The sequence below is a fragment of the Dipodomys merriami genome, unplaced genomic scaffold (assembly GCF_024711535.1).
Source record: "Dipodomys merriami isolate MVZ:Mamm:240054 unplaced genomic scaffold, mDipMer1.0.p SCAF_67, whole genome shotgun sequence".
Classification (NCBI taxonomy): domain Eukaryota; kingdom Metazoa; phylum Chordata; class Mammalia; order Rodentia; family Heteromyidae; genus Dipodomys; species Dipodomys merriami.
Window position 1 is genome coordinate 625,515 of NW_027206257.1, and position 9,447 is coordinate 634,961.

The 9,447-nt window shown below is 35.7% G+C and overlaps 1 non-coding gene across 1 annotated transcript; it reads left to right on the forward strand.

The window, feature by feature from the left end:
* Positions 1-8,348: 8,348 nt before the first annotated feature.
* On the forward strand, positions 8,349-8,455 carry LOC138815802 (U6 spliceosomal RNA). Its single transcript, XR_011368488.1, has one exon. It is a non-coding gene; the product is annotated as a U6 spliceosomal RNA (small nuclear RNA).
* Positions 8,456-9,447: the final 992 nt, after the last annotated feature.

The window sequence follows — 9,447 nt, forward strand, 5'->3', positions numbered from 1 at the left end:
AGGTGTCATTCTTTCTGATGGAAGCATAGAATTCCATTGCATACACACACACACACACACACACACACACACACACACACACACACACACACACACACACACACACACACACTAATATATTGGTGTGTGTGTGTGTGTGTGTGTGTGTGTGTGTGTATCACATTTTCTTGATCCATTCATCTACTGAGGGGCATCTGAATTGGCTCCATATCTTAGCTATGGTAAATAATGCTGCAATAAATATAGTTGTGCTGGTAGCTTTAGTATGGCCTTGTTTGTGATCATTTGGGTAAATTCCCAGAAACGGGATTGCTGGGTCATAGGGGATCTCTATGTGAAGTCTTTTGAGGAACCTCCATACTGCTTTCCAAAGTGGCTGAAGAAGTTTACACTTCCACCAACAATGCATCCCCTCCAACATCTGTTGTTATTAGATTTCTTTTATTAAGAAAATTTCACCCTGTGCCAAGGAGCCCTAGAGTTCCTCCTATTGCTTCCTGTAATATTTTCAGGTGTCTACTTTGACATCGAGGTCTTTGATCCATTTGAAGTTGATTATGGTGCAGGGTGATACATATAGATCTAGATTTAGTTTTCTGCAGGTGTTTAACGAATTTTGCCTGCACCATTCACTAAACTGGCTTTCTTTCTTCCATTTATTTTTTTAGCTCTTTTATCGAAGATTAGGTGGCTATATGTCTGTGGTTTCACTGCTGTTTCTTCAATTCTATTCCATTGGTCCTCAGGTCTGTTCTTGTGCCAGTACCAAGCTGTTTTGATTGCTATGGCTTTTTCGTAGACTGAAAATTTGGTATTGATATTCTTCCAGCACTATTCTTTCTGTTAAGGATTGTTTTTTTCCTATTCCGGGTCTTTTATTGTTCCATATGAATTTTTGGGTTGCATCTTCTATTTCATTTTTTGAGTTCTAAGTATGTTTTATATATGAGGCCCTTGTCTGATGTGTGGCTAGTAAAGATTTTCTCTCAATCTGTGGGCTTTCTACTGATCTTGCTAGCTATGTCCTTTGCCACGCAGAAGCTCTGCAGTTTTATGCAATCACATTTGTCCACCCTTTCTTTGATTTGTTCTGTGTCTGAGTCTTTATAAAGAAAATGTTTGCCTATGCCAAGGAGCCCTGAAGTTTCTCCTCTTCCATCCTGTAATGTTTTCAAGGTGTGGTAGAAATGTTTTATAATTATATTCCCCCATAATAGAGAAAGAATAGGCATATTTGCCTTTAAAAGACAAAGGGCAACAATGGAAGGGGAAAAAGTAAATGTGGATTAAAGAATACTAAAATCAGACAAAGTCATTATCCTAAACTTCGTATGTTGGGTTGACTGGCAATTGTCATTTTTGAATGAATTGTTTTAGGTAATGATAAACAAATGCAACTACTGAACCTGTATGATTTCTTACCTTTTGTCAAAGTTATATAAAGATCACCTCCTATAGTTCCTTCATATTGCTTGCACAGAAATCGTCTAACATCCCTAGTGTGTCAACAACACTCTACCACTATAGATTATATTTTACTCTTGTACTTCACATAAATGGAATCATAGTGATTTACTCTTATAAATCAGTCTTCTTTCATGAACAGTAATGTTTCGGGTTTCTAAATGTATTTTTTCATTTCTTTCATTAAGAATTATTAGGTTTTCTCAATTTTACATTGTTTACCAATTTTGGGTGCAATTTTCATTTTTATTTATTATTCTTAATTTCAATATGGTGTGCTGGGTGGGGACGAGGTCACAATTTAACATGTTCATCTGTGTTCAATGTTTCTTTAACCAGAGTCACCCTTTCCACCATTCTTCCCCAACACATCTGGCCCCTTTTCCAGGCTCACTTCCCATTTCCAACTTATTTTTTAAATCACAGTATGTGCATTGAGCACACTGTATGTGTTCATTCTCTATTCATTTTATTCATTCATCCAACCTCTCTTACCAGTCACCCAGCTCACACAGAACATCCCATTCCATCTTTTGTTTCACATTCCTGATAGTCATTTTGTTCAATTCTATATTGCTAAATTTTCTATTATTTTTAGAAGATTACCTCCATTCACTTTCACATCTGCGCATACTATACACTAGTCAACTAAATTGTGTGCATATATCTATGCCTCTGAAGAAAATTAGTTTTCCCTCATTATTATAAGTAATCTTTTTTACAGTTTTCTTTCAATAATTTTCACGGAGATATGTTTATGTTTCTCTTCACTCATAACTTAGGGAATTAATAACAGAATCATTTGATGAGCATAAGTTCAATTTGTGAGAAATTGTCAAATGTTTTTCCAGAGGGTAATAAAATTCCATCCTCTCATTAACAAATTATCATAGATTCTTTTGCTATCTTTCTTAAAGTTTGGTATGAAACTTTTTAGTTTTAGTCATTCTCTAGAGTATGTTTAAATTTAGATTGAGTTTTTCTGACCAAGACATTGAGCCTCTATTTTTATATTATGTTTTTATCATGAATATGCTGATTTTTGGAGGGATGTCTATGTTATTTTATTAGTACTTTGTTACACTAGGGTTATATTCTGCTTTCCCACTGATATATGAAACATTTTTCAGAAAGAGTCTCTGTAAACAAAGCTTAATAAATTTTTGACAGTAAATCTTAGTGTAAAGGAGCTATTCTGTGGAAACAAATGGAGCTTCAAAACAATGTTTGCACCGGGCGCCAGTGGCTCACGCCTATAACCCTAGCTACTCAGGAAGCTGAGATCTGAGGATCACGGTTCAAAGCCAGCCCACGGAGGAAAGTCTGTGAGACTCTTATCTCCAATAAACCACTAGAAAACTGGAACGGGCACTGTGGCTCAAGTGGTACAGTGCACACCCTGAGCTGAAGAGCGCAGGGACAGCGCCCAAGCCCAGAGTTCAAGTCTCATGACCACCACCACCAACAACAAAAATCTTAGCTGCTCACAAGACTGAGATCTGAGGATAGTAGTTCGAAGCCACCTGAACAGGAAAGTCAGTTAAAGTCTTGACTCTAAATAACCACCAAAAGTGGAGCCAGGGTCTGGAGTCAAGCTCTAGCATTGCAAAAAAGAAAAACAACAACAAAAATAAAACAAAGAAAAACTGAATATTTTGAGTGAAACCATAATGATTTCAGTTGACCTATAACTCCACTCTCAGCTTCATATTTAATTACTTCCTCCTTATTAATATTCCCACATCCAACAGCACAAAGTTGCATTGATTTGAACTCCTAAATAAAAGGAAGCTCATTTTTAAGTGTTTAAATGTTCACATTTAGAATAATTTGTAAAACTTTTGAACTCCTTAAATCTTAAGAGAAAGTAACTACCTTTGCCAGCATTAAACTTTCAAAATATTGACTTTGCTACCTGTGGCCACTTTGTTGAGTTATAATGTTTTCTTTTCTATTGATTTTTTTCTTTTTGTTCAGATGAATGAATGAACACAAGTGTATCTTCATTTAAAACTCTTAGTTTGGGCCACTATAATCAGTTCACTGACATGCACAGTTCTCCAAATGGTTCTTTATTTACTCTATAGGTGCTTAATTTTTTATTAGAAATCACTGAAGTAAAAAAAAAAATCTAGCAAGTGTCCTAGAAATTTTAGAAGGTTACATGAGTAACATTTTAATATTTTTAAAATATACAATAAAAATTTGATAGTTAACCAAAAAACTACTTTTTTTAGTTGTGTAAAAGTGAGGGCTTTGAAGTTGAAGGTGGAAAATAGCTTTAAAGCTAGAACTGGTAGTTTTTGTTGTCCCTCAGGGGATAAAGGAGCTTAGTTGAGCTCAATCCCCATTAAAAATAATACTGTGATACAATTTCTCATTAGTAATATTTAGTTTGACTTCTTTTAAGATTTCCTCTATCTCTGGTGGTTGGTTATATGTCCTAACCATGAAGCAAAATAAAAATATATTTCCTCGAGTTGCTTTAATGAACTACCTTTGGTGTTTTTTCACAGTAAATAACAATACATTTTCTGGTTACCAGGTGATAGAAAGATAACAAAGTTTCTTATGATAATTACTTCTAATTAAAACAACTGCTAAATATACATTTACCTGTATATTTCAGGTAAATTGTATATGTTTTTAATCTCTAGATAGGTAATCATGTATGCTCTGATTTTAAATTTAGATAGTAGTAGTTATCAGAATAAATAACACATGTGAGTGCTTAGCGCATGCAAAAATAATAAATGCATGTGAAAGCTGAATTACATGACAGAATTAGTTATTTCTTTTCTCTGGAAAGAAGTCATGAAATTTCTTCCTAGCCCAATGCACATTTATGTCTTCATTCACCTTTTTGTTAATCACTATAAAAATATTATTTCAGGTCATAAGATATATACAATTTTGTTGCATGAATAAAGTTAATTACAAATAATATCACCACAGGTGAGGATAATTAACTTCTTGATGTATTTTATGCTTTTCTTTTTCTGTGTCTAAGTCAGAAATTTTCAGTCCCTGAGCATTTATTCTCATGTTCACATGCATACATATTCATACACACATATGTACGTATATACAGATATGCACATATACATGTGTTTATGTGTTATACACAGCTGCACATGCTTGTATATGTGTATTTATGTATATATGTGAACATACATCTTTCTTCTCTACAGTGCTCAGAAAATTTCACCCAAACTTTTAATGAGTAAAATAAGCTTTACTTATTGTCAAATGAGAGACATAATAAGAATTTTTAATAAGTCATTTGTGTCATCCAACCATATACTTTAGCATCCCTTTTTCTCTAAATATTTCTAGAAGATTAAACAGATTATTTCAAGGATTTCAGAGCTTTGAAAGCATACACAATGGAATTCTATGCCTCCATCAGAAAGAAGGACATTGCCCCATTTGTTAGGAAATGGAAAGACTTGGAAAAAATTATAATAAGTGAAGTAAGCAGACCCAAAGAAACATAGGTCCCATGGTTTCCCTCATTTGCACTAACTAGTATATGTCTAAGTCAAGTAGAAAAGATCAGATAAGTTGATGTTAGGGGAATGAAACCCAAGATAAGTATTCAAACTTTTTTTGTTTTTGTTTTTCCTTTCATGTAATTGTTTCTACCATATTTGTAAGATGATTTCCATGTTTCTTTGTATGTCCCTCCCCTACAGTATAACCCATACTTTCAGCGTTTTTGATGTTGGTTTTATTTGTGGAGGGGAAGGGAAAAAAACAAATCGTTTAACTAGGGATACATGTGGACCCATTTCAACAATGAGAAGTACAAGTTATTATGTCAAAAAACGAACTTAACAACCTTGGTGGGCGTGGGGGGATGATATGGTGGGAAGAGTGGGCAGGATAGGAAGGGATAGGAAGGGGAAACAACAAGGAGGCGACAATGCTTCATAGCAAATGTACTCGTTATCTTGCCCAGGTAATTGTAACTCTGCTGTACTGTATTCTCACACACACACAAAATAAGCCTGAAAACAATAAGGAACTCTTCTTCTACCTGACAATTATCTCCCTCTTAGCTTGTCCTGACAACTGAGGATGAGAGGGGATTTAGGCTTTCATTTCATTGATAGGATCCGTACCATCAGGCTTATAAGAAGTGTGAGAATTAAACGTTAAAGGATGAAAAGTAAACGTTTCCACTTAGTTATCACTCCACCAAAAGTAACTTTGTAAAGCACTGCTACTTAATGTGCTGTAGGGTTAAAATTAACTCTAACTAAAAGAAAATTCCTTAACAAATGGTTTTCAAATACAATTTTTAAATGGTAAAGTAAGGCCACCTGGAAATCCATTACTGAATAAAAGAGGAAAAGAAAAGAAAAAAAAACTGGAGGAAAAAGTGTCAGAAACAATGTTTTTTGAATTATAAAACTTGAATTAAATGTATGCAACAGCCTAGAGTGTATTCATTTTTTATTCACCAAAAAGACTGAATTTAAGTAAGAGCAACAAACTTTTTGGCCCTTGAACTTGTCCTGATTCCATCCTGTGATGTCCAAATTCAAGTTAGTCTTGGAAACCAACAGCTCTTGCACTGCAATAGCTGTGAGAACCAGCAAATGACAGCCACAGGAAAGCATAGCCACCGTGGGTGGCAAAGAAAGAGTTCTAGCAAGTTGTCATTATCTGGTCTGTCTGGAAACTCCATGTCAGTTGTTATTATTTGGCTTGTCTGATATTCCTGTGAAATCCTTTCTTTTCAAGAGGATTTTTTTACTTGATGTCACACAGATATTGTTTTGGGCAAAGAGTCCTTCACCTTTGAGCATTCTTTAGTCAAGCAATGACAATTGCATATATATCTGAGACAAGCAGAAAAGATCAAATAACATTATGTTAAGTGAAATGAACCCCAAGATAAGGACACAAGTTTTTTTCTGTCTTGCTATTGTTTCTAACGTATGTATAAGGTACCACGTGTTTTTTTTGTTGCTTTGTATGTCCCTCCCCCATGGTATAAGCCTAGTTTCACTGTATTGGATGCTGGTATAATTTGGGGAGGGGAAGGGAAAAAATGTTTAAATAGGGATACAGGTGGATCCATTGCAACAATGAGATGTACAAGACGCAATGGTGAAAAAAGAACTTTACAACTTTGGGGGGAACAAGGAGGAGAGGACTCTAGGTGTGGAGGTGGGAGGGAGGGATAGTAGGGGAAAACAAAGGAGGAGGCAACAATGCTTGATAAGAAATGTACTCATTACCTTGCTCATGTAATTGTAACCCCTCTGTACAGTATTTTCACAATAAAAAACATATTTAAGAAAATTTGCACAACTTTAGTAACTGATTAGTTAAATGAACAAAACCCCCCCGCTAATTTGCCTAAAAATATATGGCAGAATCAAGGCAATTTATTCATATTGAATAAAAAGAAGGAAAAGAAGATAGAACATAAGCTGATAGAACATTTGAAAAAATAATGACTGAAACTGCCAAATTATTGAAAATTTCTGAGGATAGGATAAATTCAAGGAAAGCCACAATATAGAAATAATGTGTTAATTTCCAAAGGCAAACAGAAAACTTTGAAAATCCACAAGAACAAACACATTTTCCTGTCACGATATGAAGATCTTAATAAGATCTGCAAATGAGTCTCATCATAAACAATGCAGAGCAGAAGGTAAGCAATCTCATTCTTACGGGTTCACAGAAAAGCAAAAACACAGGCTGAAAATATGCGGGCTTCTTCCTTGGGTTCATTATGTTTGGCTGTATGTAAGCTCTTTCCCTTAAAATGATCTCTTTGCTTTTTTATTCCAGTGGTTTTGGGGTATTAGAAAAGAAAACAACAACATGGAGCCACACATGAAAATTTTGATCATCAGAAACATGTCCCATTTATTTATTTATTTATTTTAATTTTTTGGTCAATAGTGGGGCTTGAACTCTGGGGCTGCACCCTGTCCCTCAGTTCAAGGAGAGCACTCTACCACATGAGCCACAGCACCACTTCCCTGTTTCTGATGGTTAACTGGAACTAAGAAACTCAAAGACTTTCCTGCCTGGGCTGGCTTTTGAACCCTGATCCTCAGATCTCAGCCTCCTGAGTAGCTAGGGTTACAAACATGAGTCACTAGCACCCAGCTTTCTATTTTATTTTTGACTATTAGTTTAACAGTTTAATATCTTACATTTAATTATTGAGTGGCATAATAGTCTAGTTCATCTTCCACATGTAGGTATTTTTCTTTCCAGCACTATTTTTAAAAAAGAGAAAGGTTCATTGTTCTTAAAGCCTTTGTTAATAGTAAGTTGCCTATTTATACAACTTGAGCAAGTGGTCAAAGGAGACAGAGGGAGATAGAACGAGAGGGAAAAGAAAGAAGAGAATATTACTAAAATCGTAAATGAATCTAAGAAAGCATGTTACCAAAATATACATCTGACAAAAGTATATTTGGATGTATATTTGTGTGTGTGTGTCTGTGTTTGTACTTAGTCTTGCATTCAGTTTTTCTCATTCTGGGAAATTATGGGCCATAATTTCACAGTATGACACGTAGTAATGTTCACATCTTATTTATACTTTTTAAATAAATAGCAAAGTCGCTCATGATAGCAGGACAAATACTACTTATTTGTTGAATATTAACAATGTGTATAGGGGCATAAATTTTTATATCACAGAAGTGGTAAAAACAGCAAGATTTAGAGGTTCAGGTACAAGAGAGTACAAAACACAATAATCTAAAAAATATATATCTCAAAATGTGCCGACGTGATCCTATTTCCAGTCAGCTTGCTCTGCGAGGAAGATGAACACACCGGCATCCTGAACAGAGGAATGTGAAATGTGATTACAGACTGTACGGCTTTGCAAAATTCCCAGCAGAGTGTTCGCTTCGGCAACACATATACTAAAATTGGAACGATACAGAGAAGATTAGCATGGCCCCTGCGCAAGGATGACACGCAAATTCGTGAAGCGTTCCATATTTTTGAGATATCACCTCACTCCAGTTAGAACAGCAAAAATCAAGAACTCTAATAACAACAGATGCTGGAGGGGATGTGGACAGAAAGGAACCTTACTTCATTGTTGGTGGGAATGTAAACTTGTTCAACCACTTTGGAAAGCAGTATGGAGGTTCCTCAAAAGACTTCACATAGATCTCCCCTATGATCCAGCAATCCCACTTTTGGGCATTTACCCAAATGTTTACAAACAAAACCACACTAAAGCTACCAGCACAACTATGTTTATTGCAGCATTATTTACCATAGCTAAGATATGGAACCAACCCAGATGCCCCTCAGTAGATGAATGGATCAAGAAAATGTGGTATATATACACAATGGAATTCTATGCCTCCATCAGAAAGAATGACATTTCCCCATTTGTTAGGAAATGGAAAGGTTTGGAAAAAATTATATTAAGTGAAGTAAGCCAGGCCCAAAGAAGCATAGGTCCCATGGTCTCCCTTATTTGCAATATCTAGTATAGGTATGAGTCAAGCGGAAAAGGCCAGATAATGTGATGTTAGGAAAATGAACCCTTAAATATGTATTTTAATGTTTTCGTTTCTTTCATGCATGTGTTTCTAATGCATTTATAAGATTATTTCTTTGTTGCTTTGTATGTCCCTCCCCCACAGTGTAACCCCCGCTTTCACTATATTTGATGTCAGTATATCATGTGGAGGAGATGGGGACAAACAAGTCGTTTAAGGATTCAGGTGGACCTGTTGCAACAATGAGAAGTACAAAATGTCATGTCAAAACCAGCTTTACAATGTCGGTGTGGGGGGGGGGGGGAGGGGGGTATAATTGGGTGGGGGGAGGGGGGTAAAATTGGGTGGGGGGAGGGGGGAGGCAGGGAAGGGAAGTGAAGGGTAAACAAAGGAGGAGGCTGCAATGCTTGGTAAGAAATGTATGCATTATTCTGCCCATGTAATTGTAGCCCCTCTGTACAATATGTTCTCAAATAAAATA